Below are 15,211 nucleotides of genomic sequence, written 5' to 3'. Positions count from 1 at the left end.
ATTATATTACAAGATGCTTAATTTCTTACTCTGCACTAATTTGGGCTTATTGAAGAAATATATCTGGGAAACTTTCTTAGGATCTCAGATTTAAAAATCCAGTAGTAATAAGCTAAATATTCTCTTACGTCTTTTAACAACTGTAGCCTCGACACTCCTGGTTGTGACATGTACTGTGGTGCAACACCAGCTTCAGATGTAGCTGCAACCCACAGAACAATACACCCTGACGTGAGTATCACTTTTAAATACAGGCTCTCCAACATCTGCTTTACTTTTGGACAAGAGTCAAACTCTTCTACGGCCCTATCCCAGCACCACCCCCCCACAATCCCGACAGAGTTCAAGAGTGCAGCCATGAAACCTCTGTCAAACGGGATTCTTGTAGCAGCCTCCCTCCCCAGCCTGGGGACTGCACAGAAATCCCCTTGCGAGGGAGTCCCTCCCAGCCTATGCTCAAAGAAGAAGAGTTGCTATAGTAACCAGTTCTCTACCTGCACGGAATTGGCTCTCTCTACCCTCTTAATCTTCTGTGGTTTTATTAGTTCTGAGCGAGAAGCAGCTTGTCAGGTCAGGGCTGTGCTTGGTTCTGCAGGCTGGAGGAATGTGTGGAAGGCACTGATGGGGGCAGGGGGTCCTCACCCATCAGGTGGTTGTTGCTTGCTAACTTTGCTTGCTGAAGAATGTCCTATGTGAGGGTTGCCAGCACTGGCCTTTTGTGACAGAGTCACATGAGCTGCAGAGGAACAGGCGCTTTGCTTCCCCTTCCTGCCCCAGCTTGTGCTGGAACCCTACTGCTACCTTGTCCAAGAACAGACCTGCCACTTGCCATCTGTACCTTTCTTGCACATCCTTTGTAGCCTCACTGGGATAAATTTCAGTGGAAAAAGAAACTGAATACAGTTTCTTTTCTTTGATAGCACATTTTTGCAACTCTTCCTAGGGTTAAAAATTACTGGAAAACACTGAGAAAATTCTAAACTATGCTAAATTGTATCTTTTCCAATATGTCTGCTGTGGCCAGGCATTAGACTAATAGTTTTCTGCATTATGAATTCCCTTGTGGAAGTGTATAGCTGGGAGCCAAACAAACCTGCTGCAAGGAAAAACATTCCAGACCCACCTCTAGTTCTGCCTGTGCAACATGGACAAATTGTCTGCACAAGGTGGGGCGTGCTCCCCTGACAGGAAGCGGACTCAGAAGGGTATGATGTGGTGACTAGGGAGGGAGAAAAAAGCCACAGAAATAACTACCGTAGATGTAGTTATGGCCACTAATAAAAGGCTGCAGAGCATCATGTAGGACAGAGCAGGTAGTGCACTATAACAAGGCACCAGGCACTGTCACTGCTTGTGTTAAATGCTCAGAGTGTGTGTGAAGGACCCAAAGGCATTGACTGGACACTGGGACAGACTAGGCAGGAGCAAGCCAACTAGAAGACTTCCTTCTCATGTTCATGTAGCTGCCATTACCATGATAGTAAATGGTCTATATTTAAGTACAACACAATAAAAAGATTCCAGAACACACCCACATCAATATGTTGCTTGAACAACAGCCAGTAGTAAAATAGAAATGTGCATACATTTCTAAAACATTTCAAAATTTATTATTGATCCAAATAATGAGGTAGGTCACTGACTAGTCTTAGAATGATTTGGACTTCTAAAATACCTTTTTTCCACTCTGTTTTTGCTTGTTATGCAACAATTCACTATGCTAAGCATGCATAGCAATGGACTAATAGCAAGCTGAAATAACTGATTTGTGATGGAACTTGCAACTCCAGTACTGCTGGTTATTCAAGCAAGGTGCAGTTTCCCCCTATGTTAGGATGTAAAAAGGTGGATTCCAGATATGGTTTCCAGACACCATAGTTTTGACTCAGGTACTGATTATACTTAAGCAATTGGCATTGCTTTTATGGCATCCTGGCAGTTTCCCATTTAAGACAAAGAATCGTTTCTAGCTGGTTATTTCCTCATGGGCCATTAAGCCTCTAACAGTCAGCATAAGGAGGTGGCAGAGGGAAGTTTTGGAATCTTTGGGGAGCCAGGCCTGCAGCAGTGGTAGCAGTGGAACTCTGCCTGGGGCAAGACACATGTTCTAGGCAAGAGCTTCACCTATTCACCTCACTCAAACCCATTTGTTCCTTGCCAGTGATAACAATTAGCAGTCTGAGGTTAAAGAAAGGTCATTGAGTTAGAAAATTATTCCGAATAGACACAGTGTGATTATTCATGGTGAACTGACTGCCAAAGACTAGGTCACTGGACTTAGAGCACACACGTGGAGGGCAGACAGGGTAAACACAGAAGGGTCACCAAAACAAAGAGGTTTGAGCATTTCAGGGGCTGGCCGTGTTCTTCCTCACATACATGCACACACAGTGATAGCCTGAGACCTAGAAAACTACAGGTCTTGTCTGTTTTACATAGACACTGACAATTTCTTAGCCTATCTGATGGGATTTAAATCATATTGCTATTTATAGGAGGAACACATAATTCTAAATTTTCTGTGCTCATCTATTTTATATATATATATATATATACATTTAAATTCTCTCAAAAGAGCAAATAACATTTTTTAAGTCAGTCCTCTGACCTAGTATCTTTGACTAACAATATCTTGTTATTGTACAGGTCTTTAGACTTTCAATAATATTTGATTGCTATATTGGCATAAAATGAGTGGAGTGGATTTTTGTGTGAAACACTCAAAATCATTCAGATGAATGGCCTTCCTTCAGAAACAGTCACTGATAATGCCTGGGAGGTGAGGGTAACTTTATAGACAGCCAGAGTGATATTGTGATACACCTAAACTACCTAAACATAACAGCTGTAGACTGGTTTTTGACCCCAGAATTAAGCTGACTGTTAATTATTACCAGAATAGTGCTGTACACTACAGAGCTTTTTAATGTAAAATTTTTAAAGTAACTAATTTAATCCTAATTTGTTTCCATTTTGAAACACACATTATAACAATTACTCATGATAACTATAAAGTACTGGTCACCAAGAAATTAATCTAGGTTAGAAGCTCTCTGGAAACAGAATGAAACCCACTGCCTCTTTAAGCAGAGCACATAGTACTCAGTTACAGGTATTTAACAGATTTTTTAATTAAATGCAACATGACAGAATTAATTTCCCCTTTCTGTTCTGATGATAACATGTGCCGACTGAATTTACAAATCCAGTTTGTTATGTATTAACCAGTCATCTGGGAATCTGATTGAGTAACACAGCAGTTGTTGCAATACCAAGACTGCCATATAAATCATGCCTGAGTCCTAAGTCAATATTGGTTCAAATATTGATTCCCATGAGAGATAGGGCTGCAGTTGAAGAGGTTACAGGTGCTGACTGAACCACTTCAGAGGGGACTGCTCCCTCTGTGCTCATTTGAGATCGACATCAAAGTGCTCACTTCAGTTTGAATTCACAAGAACAGAGCATTTGCCTTCACTTTTGATACTGACACTCTCTATCAGAAGCTAGTTTTGATGTGCTAAAATCAAAGGTATCACATCATGTTTAAGTACTAAGTTATTCAGTTATTTACACTCCAGAGAGATGTAACATCTGGGAAGAGGAGAGTGAGACACAAGAAGTTATTCTTTACGGGGCAGTAAAAGCAGGAAGGGACGGGGACATGCAGGTACCTTTTCCTGCTTATAGATTCCTGCTTATATATTTTGCTACATAAAACCAAATGCACAAGCAGAAAAAGGAATGTGAAGTTAAGAAAACATTGAACATCAAAATGAAAAACTGTCTTCAATACTTTAGAAAATAGGAATCTCTCATCACTTGGAGGAAGCTCCAAGCTCCAAGCAGTTGGAAGGGAAAAGGGGTGCAGCATCCAACTGGTTTTTGCTCTAACAAGAGGTACTCTAACAAGAGCCACATCTACACAGGCAATCTGCTCTTCCATTGCAATACAGTGGTTTCCCTTGCTTAGCCTTGAATCCCAACTGTTCTGAGTAGGACAAGCACTGATCCTTCTGGATACGTTTCACAGTTAGAGATCTAAACGAGAATGAGTTTCCCCAGTCTCTTGGGCACTGCTGTCTGGGCAAGTCCTTAGGCAGCAGTTAGAGAAAAAAGCATGTATATTCCATTCAAACCAGTCTGAATCAGTGGACTATGAATAACGTAAGCCAGGTGCTCTAAATCTTCATGTGTTGTAGATACGCTTTTTAAGAGTAGCTCTGTAGTTGCAGTATTGACTAAATAAGTTGCTAAGAAAATGGTTTATAACACAAAAATGAAGATCCTCTTCTGAGCAATTTCAGATAAGTACATTTACATAAAAACAGCTCAACCTGGCCTACTTCTATCTCTTAGAATAGCTCATTGTTTCTATTATTTAAAGGCACAGAAAATAATTCTATGCATTACCTTGGCTTTCAGACTAACACTGTTTTCTTAATAATATTTTTAACAACTCTGTTGGAATCAATGCTTAGAGCATTGCACCACACAAGACATGATGTAAATTATAACATTTGGAAGTAAATAATACCTAACTAGGCACTGAATTCAGGCTAATTAAAATAATAGAATATGCTGAGCTGGAAGGGACCCATGAGAATCATAAAATCCAACTTCTGACTGCATGCAGAGCAACCTTAAAAAAGCCTGAACAATCTAAGCGTGTTGCCCAAATGCTTCTTGAGTAGCGACAGGCTTGGTGCCATGGACACTTCTCTGGGAAGCCTGTTCCAGTGCTTAAGCACCCCTTCAGTGAAGAACTTTTTTCTAATATCTAACTAGCCCAACAAAACATTCTCTAGGTGGCATCTTTACTGTGATATGCTTTCCACAACACCATAGCACTGAGCAGAAAATTGTCCCTTGAACTCTGTGCAGACTCTCCTTGCCATGGACACATCCCATGCATGCCGAACTGAATACTTTTGGCCTGCAGTATCTGCTGTGGTTGAGCCTCCCTACACCCCATGGAATGAAGAACAAAGCAAATTCAGTTATCCCTCCATTCCTTCTAATTGCCAATAGCTGTAAGACAAAATGCCTACATGTATCATTCCTCAGCACGTTGTGCAATTTCAAACCCCTTCCTTACAAATGTAGTTGAGAGATTGCTCTGCACAATATCTGTGCACAATTGGTTCCTTTGTCCACTGGTTGACAAACTAGTGAGATGTTAAGGGTCATTTTTGCTACTGCAATCCAGCCTCTGCAGCTGAAACAAACATGGTGGTTCCCAGCTTGTTGTAGGCATATTTTTTCCCCTATATCAGTCACAGGAATTCAGTTTGCCAGTCCTCTTCAAAATGAGCTTCCTTTTTGGGACAGGATTTGGCCAGGTGGATGTCTGCCTGAGCTTCTCTTCAAACTTCTGGGCCTGGCAAATCCACTGCCTTGGAAGAGCAAAGGACATCCAGCGGCAGCATATGGGACCTCTCTGTCGTGAATTCCAGTAGGACATCAGGAATCTCAGCTATACAGCTCATCAAAACATGCCGTGCCTCACAGCCAGACATCTGATGATGCACGGAGTGATTCACTGCTGCATCTGGGCAGGAGGATGAGAGTGACCACAGCACTCATTCCTCCGCATATCACTGTGGGATCTGTGCCCCAGCGGCCTGGGAAAGCTTGTGCTGCCATTTGGAGAAATGCCAGCAGCAGATTCAGCAGCAGCTTGGAGAACCAAAGCTGCATGGTACCCAGTAGAATCACAGCTACATTAGGCAAATGCTGAAACAATTAATTTAGGAACTAACTTCAGGAAGTGATGCTCTGGACCCCACGTGCACCTTTTCTGCTGAGAAAAACAAAAGATCTCCTGAGCTGCTTTGCATTTCTCAGCACCACATGAGAGCGAAGAAAGTATTGTAAGCAAGGTGTGATTGATTGTTGTGTCATTTCCTCCCCCCCCTTCTCTAGTGCTGGGTTCAAGTGGGCAATTTTGTACCAGTGACACAGCCATTACTTTATGTAGAGGATTTTCTCCCAGCTTCTCAACAATAGCATATAAGAGTAGTGTGCTTTCTGGGCATGCAAAGTATCAAAATACTCTATCTCAGCAATTGGCTCTGCTATGAGAAATAATTCTAGATCATCAACCATTTAAAGCAAAAATTTTTATAATTCCAGGTTTGCAAAAGAACAGGAAAAAGTCCTACTTAATTTTGACTCCAAGCACAATATCTGTAGGATTCCTGTCACTCAGAGGTTTTAGGACTGTTTACAGAGCATTCAAAGAAGAATAAGCTCTTCCAAACATAAGTCCTAAATTTCTTTTCTTATTCCTACACATAGATTTTGCCACACATTGTTTTGCAAGGCTCTTTGAAGCCTGCATTTATGCTAAATGAAGAGCCAGTGGATAAGATTTTTTTCTTTGTGGAATAATGAAAAAGCCTATTTAAACCTTTGTAAGAGGTTTCCTTCTTTCACGTGTGCATGCCAAGGCTATGGCTGCCAAGGCTATTGCTAAGAAGGGCTTGATTCAGGGATGGATAAGTTGCTTAGCTCACTGACATCCTGCTCACTGTGCAGGATGTCAGTAAGATACTCCCCATGCAGAATGTTTGAACTGTGCAGCTATCTTGTCTTGTGACTAGAAAATTGTACAAGAGGACAATTCCCTTCCTCCTGGAGGTTCATTGTTGAGAACATGATGACAAACCCACAGCCACATAGTGTGTCAACACAAGAGCAGAACCAGGCCACCTCTTCCCTGTTATTAACCTGTTTGGTTTGGGACATCCTATATTTGTCTTTAGAAGGACACCAGTGTCCCCTTACCTTCCTGGCCATTGGTGTTCCCTGGCACAGCCCCAGCAGTCCTGTTATCCCAAGGAGGTGAGAGGCAGAGGTCCAGCAGTGATGGCACCAGGTTGGGTCAGGCCATTCTGGCACTTGTGCATGACCAGTCTGTCAATGCAGCCTGAGGGATGCTGCCTCTTGCTGCCCTTCAAAATCACTCCTCGTGGCTGCATGGCTGCATGCCACAGTAAGACACTGCTCAGTTAAAGTTCAAACTGAGTTTGTAGCCAAAAAAAACAGCTCCTGGTCCCTTTCTGTCCTGGATTAGAATGACTTCAAAACAAATAGGGTGACCTCAAAAAACAAAAATAGAAGTGCTCTGCAGTCATCACCTGCCTTCCTAGAAAATTCAATTTCCATCATTTGCACCTACTGGCAAGCCTCACAGGAGCTTCAGTTTTGTAAGGCTACAGAGTCCAGCAAGCCAGCCCTGAAATGGATGATTTGCTGCCTGCAATGTTTAGTCTCCCACACTGAAGCCTACAGGCTTCACCCATGTTACACCCATTTTTCCCTATTGAAAAACCATCCATCTTTGTGTAAAGTTGGTAGAGTCACAACCTGAAAAGGATTTTTTTTTTCTTAATAGGTATTTCATTTAGACTTTTATTGTGATCTACATCTTCCTTTCACAATGCAGAATGACTTGGGTCTTAGGATCTCCTCTGGGATTTTATTACACCAAGGGTGGGATTTCACCACAGACACCTGTCTCGGCTCAGCCCAAACTCCTGTGGGCAGTCAAGAGTACCAAGGGCAAGGTTCACTTAACCTGAAAATTCTTCAAACAGCTGCTAGTTTCTTTCCTTTGGCTATTATAAGAACCCAGACTGGCTAGGTTGGTGTACACCTCTACTTCGCAGATATCTAGAATGATGATGTACACCATGGAAAGTGACTCTGAATTCTTTTTGAACAGGATTTACCCTCCTGATTATATTCTCACTGTTCACACAAATGAAGGGAAAGCTAAGCATGCCAGGAGAATGCTCTTTTGTTCCAGCAGGAGGGCCAGACTTTCTTTTGGTTTGTAACCTTTGCAGCAAGGTTTCTTTCTTTTAAAGGAGAAATATATGAGATTAGAGCCACCTAAATTCTGTATACTCCTCAACACCTTGGGTGAGACAGTCTCTGTTTTGTCCTTAAAGAGCATTTGCACTCCAGAGAGATGCAAAGTGCTCGCACAAGGATCAGTCCATGTGTTTTCCCAGTTCTGGCCCTTACAGGGGCTTTTTGGTCAGACACATCATTTGTCTTCCTTGGTTCCAAACTTGGGAATTTGTTTGTGATACAGCCCCCTGGAAACAACAGAAGACTGTCATGCACATACAGATGAAGAAGAGGTAGCAAGTGCTAGAGGCAGCAACACCTAGCTGTGAAAAGTCTACTATGTCTTAATGTCAGAAACAAGCTAGGACAGAAGGGAGCTGTTGCAGATTTGCACTGGGAGGGTGGGAATGTGTGTTGGCCTGCTGGGAAGAGGGCAGAGGGACTGTTTTCAGATGATGGCCAGGATTAGGTAGACCAGGTTGTTTGGGGAGGGATGAAGGTGTCTGTGTCTCCTTGTTTCTTCAGAAAAGAGCTAGAGAAGTATCAGCATCAGCACAGAGATTGAGCACACATGCTGCAAAGGCAGAAAGGATGGTATTTTCTGGTTTAGCCTAGTTGTTGCTTTTGGCTGATAACCAGTAAAAATAAAACTTTACTGTTATTATTACCACATTTGAGAGATCAGTGTGAAGGACAATCCTGCCACCAGATAGAGAGTAACTCAGGAGAGAATCTAATTGCTCCCTCCTATCCTTTTCTCTTAGACTGTGCTAAAATGATAACACTTCCTTATCTGCAAACTAACAATAGCTCTGCAGCAGCATAGGAAAGTTAAACAGGCCTTGAGTCAAGGGGATGTAGAGATTACCCCTAGGCACTGACTAAAGTTATAGACCATATATATTCTTCTGGGGGAAAAAGTCAACCTGCAAAAAGAACAAGTTTTGAGGTGTTACTCACTTAAAACTGTAGTCCTGTGGCTCATCATATTCCACCTTCAAATATCTCCCCCAGGTGCTGGTGACGGGCTAGCAGGACCACAGACATGAAGTTTTTTGTCTTTAGATCAGAATGTATCCCCTGTCAATAGCAGATAATGCTCTAGCAGTGGATTTTATCAGTGCAACAACAAAAATAGGAAAGAAACCCTGACACTGAGCCAGCCATCAATAGGCAGGCACAGCATGGTGACTGATCTAACATGCCCCCAGGAGCTGTCCTGCTATGGAGAGGTTTCCTGCACATGGCAGGACAGGGAAGAAGTAAGCTGGGAAATTCCTGCTCTTTTATTTATGTTCAGAATCAGGTAGTTTGCAGCTGAATGGTAAATTCTTTCAAAGCATACTTCAAGGAAACACAGAAGTGTAGCTTGGAGCATGTAGTTTCCTTGCTAGAACTTCATTAACTGAATAACTCCACTGCATCACGCTAAGCAGAGTAGAATCCCTCTACTTCTTAGAAAGCTTTTGTGCTGCTGGTTACTGAAATCACAGACAATATGTTTTGCATTGTACTTGTATGATTCTCCTCCCATGCTATATCAACTTATTTAAAATATTACAGACTTCTGAGGAGGGCTTTGTTCCAAGATGTACTTTTAAAATGTTCTTAGTTTTCCTCTCTGTGAGGTGTGTGGTGTGCTCTTCCACATCCACCCTTTGGCCTTGAGAAGCCAGTCCCTTAACAAACCGTGCCACGCTCTGTTTGTTTTAGTAATTCTTACCCAAGGTCTTTATCTTAGAATCCTGTTTGTGCAGCTTTGGACAAGATTCAGTACTTGGAGGGGAGGGTGAGTGAGGTGGGAAAGATTTTTTAGTGCCTTTAGTATTTAATATGTTATCTCACCTGTGACTATTAAGTAGATGATTTACAAGCTTGTTGACACTGAGATGGTGTGAGTTTCTGCCCCTTACAGTAGATGCAAACACAACTTGAAAGAGCAGCTACAGGAGGGGTAAGGGCTACAGAGAAGTACAGTTTCCGGCCTGTGCACAAAGCACCCAGGGAATCTTTGGAGAAAATGCAGTAGTTGGTAGCCCACTGCAAGCCCTTCACCTGCTCCTGGCAGATCTGTTCACAACAGCAGCACTCTAAAATCACATCCATCTTCTCTTGCAGCTGTAAATTCACAGCTTACAGTGCTACTTCACACAGCAAATTTACTAATGAGAGTTGTATGTCAGTCCCTGAGCAGGACACGCTTGCTGCTGCAGCCTGAGCAGCCTGAGCTGCTGCTGTGGGAGCTTAGCAGCACAGTGCAGGAATGCCTGGAATGTTTCAGTCAGCAGGTACTTCAGAGATCCTTCTCTAGGAAATGCCTGCACTTCTCATAGAAGTAGCCCACTGCCCCTCTGAGACAGTAACAGTGGGCTCCCTCTTCTCCCCTCCAAGCCCCACACAAATCAGAATTTTCCCTCCAACTCCAGTGTTAACCCCAGCTCCCCCTTGTGAGGCAAAATCACCATGGGAAACAAAAATTCCACAAATCAGCAACATACCAGTGTCTTTCTAAACATGCTGTGGGTCTGGATACAACCTTGGAAGGCAGGCTGGATCATTTTAGAGAGTGATCCCCTCCATAGCTGTGGGGCCAAATTGCTTGCAGCCCATCAATTCAACAGCTTCCAACAGCCAGAAAAAGAAGTTGCTCATCTGCCTGTTTCAGGCAAGAAAAGCTATCATAGTTTTAAAGACCATGTCTGCTTTTGTAATAATCTTTCCTATGCTGTCTCCATCTTCCCCTACTTATCCAACACTGAAACACCTTGCAGACACTATGAGTTAAATTTTCTGATGGGCACTTCTCTGATTTCCTATATCTTTAAAACTTCCCACCTCTGCAAACCAGTGCTTGGTAAAAGACCTTTGTCCCTACCACACTAATCACCAGCCCAGCATATCAAGGACTTGCTCTCCAGGGTCTAGGGCTGTTGTGGGAAGGGAGATACAGTATGAAGCCTTCTTTAACACATCCTAAAAATACTTTCTGAACTATCTAACTGTGAAATACCTCTGTCCATTGGATTAATTATTATCATTTCTGGACAGGTAAAATGACTGTCAAGAAACATATTTTGCTCATTTATAATTGGTTAAAAAACTTCACTTCTAGAAAGGAAGAATGTAAATCACTGTAGCTGGCATTTAAATTGACAAAAAGGATAGAGGAGTCAATTTGAGGGGAAATGAAGGCAGGGCTAGTTGCCAACTTAGCAGTGCAAACCTCTGGAAAAACACCCATCAATAACATCTCCTTTCTTGTCTCCAGGTTCACTTGCATTACTTGAAACAAGATGCCATCAACCAAATCAAATACTTGAGGTTCTATACCACCATCTGCCCTTTCATGAGATTTGAGTTAGGAACATACGACCAGGGACAACTGAACCAGCTATTCCCAAATACCTTTTAGTCACCCTGTGCAAATTAAAGTCTCCTAAGTAACCTGTAGATACATATCTTGTACCCAGGCAGGAGGTGCAGAGTCTTCTGCAAGAAGAATTAAAGCAAATTTCGGTGTTTCATACACAGTTGCAGGCACAGTTAACTGACTTGCTGAATATAAAATATTAATTTAACATATAAATATGAGAGGAAGGAAGAAATAAATTCACTTAACTCTAATTTTCTCTATGCTGGCAATCTACTAAAATCCAATAATCTTGATTTTCAAAGGAGAGATTCCTCCAATGTTCAACCCATTTGTTGTCACTGTTGACCTACAGCACTAGCAGAGGGCAGCTCAATTCTTCCCAGGCATGTAGGGCATTTGGAAAGGCTTGTTGGATAGGATGCCTCCATTTGAGTATCATGAAAGCACACCTGAGACAAGCTGCTGCTGCCTGGGGCTCAGCAGGAAAGGGGCTCTGCCAAAGCCATCGGGCTGGGGATCCCCCAGGATGGCAGTTAGAGACAGACAGAGCTGCAGGCCTGGGTACCGAAGCTGCAGCCCCAGCACTGCTGACAGGTGGGTGGCACTCCCAGCTGGAACATCCAGGACTGTAGTGTGCCAGGCAAGCTGCCTTGGCCAGGTCTCCCAAATGCTGTACCCAGACACAGACTGTACAGAGCATGCCCTGCACAGAGAACACCACTGTTGTGCTGCAGCTACTCCTCTGGGACCCAGTGTCACGCACAAATCCTGAGCAAAGGGAGAAATCCATATGCCAAGGACACATCTAGAGAAGCGCTGAACTGCAACAGGATGGGCAGAGCCCAGTCAGGTGCTTCCTGTTCGCTTTGTACTCCTGTAGGCAAGAGAATCCATCCTCAACTTTTCCCTGAAGCAAAGCTGAGTAATGGGGCTCTGCCTAGATTGCTAAAGGAAAAGTAGAGCCTGTCCTCCATGTACACTGGAATGAACTTGAGGATAAAGGTAAGAAACAGCCACCTGAGCTCTTGCATACCACTTCTGGGGCTCAAGAGAGAGTTACATCAGCAAAATTAGGGCAGCTTCTAGGTTTTATTAACTCAACAGTGCACAGACATCCACACTACAGGCTTTGTTGAACCTGCCAAGTGTGTGGTGGAGTTGATAGGACAAATTTCACTCAGTGTCTCAGTGGGTCTGCCACTGACTAGAACTTCAAAGAAGATGAAAAATGTTACCTGCTCAGACTAGTTTGCATGGAAGGTGCCACAAATGTTAGAGGAGGAGTTAATTTGACATGTCTTAACTTGTACAGAGAGAGGAATTTCCTTTAAATCATTATCAGTCTACCACTCATAAAATCTCAGATTTCTGTTTGTGCACGACACTACTTCAAACAAAGGCATTATACTGTATGTATAGTTAAAGTCCAGACTCTGGGGAACTGCAAAATTCATCATCTTCTGAGGAAATGGCTTCTAGAAGAAAACCCAGCTGTGGAGAAAGGGCAAAATTTTTCACCAGATTGGGAGAGGAAACAGAAAAATCCCTTACTCTTGTATTTCTGCTTTCTACCACATGGTGTGATTGTTTATGTCTTTCACAGCATGAGAAGATGGTTGCACAGTTGTCTGGAAATCTCAGTGCAAGGTCCTTCTGGCTCAGCACATTTGAGTCTCGTTAATCTTTCCAAGGTCTCCCCTTTCCACTGTCTGTTGCCCTTCCTTCTCCTGGGCCATCACTGTCTGTTATTCTCTCCTGCCAAGGTCACTCTTACCTCTGTGCTTGTTCCATTCTTTCTACCTTTTCCCCCTTTCTCCTGTTACCATCTTTCATGCAAATGCCACTCACCTTCTCTGTTGTCTCTTGCTAACTCATACAGTCTTTATCCCTTTCCAGTGCAGCTGAAAGGCAGGACACTGGTAGAAATAGGAGAAACAACAGCTTTCAAACATGGCTACTGGACCAATGTTTCTGCTGTCCCTCATAAGTGGAAGTCTTTGTAAAGAGACTTTGCCTTTCTGCTCTGGGTGAAGACATTGTGTTCTCACACAGCATCTCAGTTTGTAACAAAAAGGTTTGTACATGCTGACTGTAAGAGCAGAGGAGAGACAGAGCAGGAAGGGCTGGGAGGCTGTGTCAGTTTGAACTGCAGCAAATAGTACTTCCAGCTGGGAATAAGGGCAGTCCATGGTGTCAGCTGCTCTATTTCTGATTCACAGCTTAGGAGGCCTCTATTTTCCAGAGCCTCATGTTCAGCAGGTAGCGTGGCACGTGCACTTCTGCAAATGCCAAAGCAGACAAGCAATGCTCACTCACTGGCAGTGGTCTGGCTATTCATATTCCAAAATTAGGGATTCAGCTCCATCCCTGCATGCTGAGTGCAGCAGCTTAAAGCACTGTCACCACCCTTGCTGCATAGTTTGCTCTCAGTGCATGAGTGACATAGGGTGTCCTCTCAGTGCCCCAGAAGCAGGACAATAGCACAGGATTTACAGAGCCTGAGGGAATGATTTGCTGGAGCATACAGTGTTGGCCTGGTGCCACTACCATGGAGGTCAGGGTCAAATCAGCCACTGGCTTGTGAAGCAGCTGGTACTATTGAAAAATGCCATCCTTGGGCTCTGTGAACTTGGGCTGCTTTCTCTATCCCACAGTAGAATTGAAAACATCTTTCATCTGGAGACGATGGGCAGTAGAGAAGAGCTATCTAAACAAATGTCCTTTTCTTCCTTCTTCTTTCTTCTTAATAGCACTTGGGAATGTGCCCTTTAACCAGACTCCTACACAAACTGACAAAATCACAACCCTTTAAACAGGAACTTCTTCCCTACATAGATTTGTATGCGAGTAAAAGGGAGAGAGCCCAGCAGTTGTCAGAACTCATCTAAGGCCACATCCAAAACTTCAGCTGAACTTGGCTTCTTGCAAGAACCTATCCTGTTTGGTAGTTTTTCTCCATGTTTAAACAAATACCCAGACTCAAGCAAAAAGGGACACAATGAAAATCCTGGGACACCCACTACGCATGACTGTCACAGTTTAAGCATCACTGTTGTGCTTTTGCATACAGACATATCCAGGCACTGCAATGCCAGCAAGTGGAAGGAACATCTGAAAATAACTTTAAAACTTAAGACACACAATTGAAGTAATGAAGCATGGAAGCAAAGAGCTAAAAAGACACTAAAATGAAGCCTAAAGAGACTGGCCAACATCAACAGACAAAATCTGCTGCACACCCAGCCTTAACAGGAAGCAGGAATTCCTTGCCTAGGGATGTCTTCTGAACAAAAAGATTATAAAACTGAGATTATAAACTGTTTTAAGAGTCTTGTACCTTGGGTGGTACCAGCCAACAGGTCTATGCTGAGATGGCAAAATGAAGTAATACATGCTGTTATCTCAGAGCACATTACAAGGATGAGGTGGAGATGGTATTTATATTGACATTCATATCATGCTTTTTTCAATAAAAATGTCAGTCTATGGCCCTATAGTGATTCTTCAGCTGTGGAGGTCCGGAGTCTAAGGTCAGGCCTTCATAAATGGGAATTTACTCATGCTCAGCTGACTGATGTTGCCCTTTGAATGGACACATCAATGATATGAGTTAACTGCCTTACCCACTTCCACTTACCTCCTTCCTTTTTTATTCCGTTTTGTCAATGCAACCTGGAAACAGAGATGACAACTCAGACCTGCAAGAGTGAACTTTGGCTGCTGTGTGAAATGTTTACCCTGACTGCTGTGTAGTGTCACCCTCCAGGCTGCAAAATCAACATGAACTACATGATCTGATGGTTCTGATAACACTCACCAACAGAGACAGAGCAAACTGTCATACTCCACCCAGTGCCTCATGAACTGCAGCACTGCTCAGGTGTAATATACCCCTCCACCCAAAGAAAGGACACACACAGCTTCACATCTCAAATCCCACTGTGCTCATGTACAGAAAAGGGCACATAAGCATGGCCT

At 43.1% G+C, this 15,211-nt stretch overlaps 1 long non-coding RNA gene across 1 annotated transcript in view; it reads left to right on the top strand.

The window, feature by feature from the left end:
• Nucleotides 1-15,211, top strand: part of LOC139590256 (uncharacterized) — a 35,153-nt gene that overhangs the window by 5,200 nt on the left and 14,742 nt on the right. The window contains exon 2 of the long non-coding RNA XR_011679290.1: nucleotides 147-231. This is a non-coding gene — a long non-coding RNA (uncharacterized lncRNA). The remainder of the gene's footprint in view (nucleotides 1-146; nucleotides 232-15,211) is intronic.

Source organism: Agelaius tricolor, unplaced genomic scaffold (assembly GCF_023055355.1).
Source record: "Agelaius tricolor isolate 1412-34295 unplaced genomic scaffold, bAgeTri1.0.p SCAF_5, whole genome shotgun sequence".
Taxonomy (NCBI): domain Eukaryota; kingdom Metazoa; phylum Chordata; class Aves; order Passeriformes; family Icteridae; genus Agelaius; species Agelaius tricolor.
The sequence above is the reverse complement of the archived record's forward strand: the minus strand, read 5'-3'. Positions and strand labels throughout refer to the sequence as shown.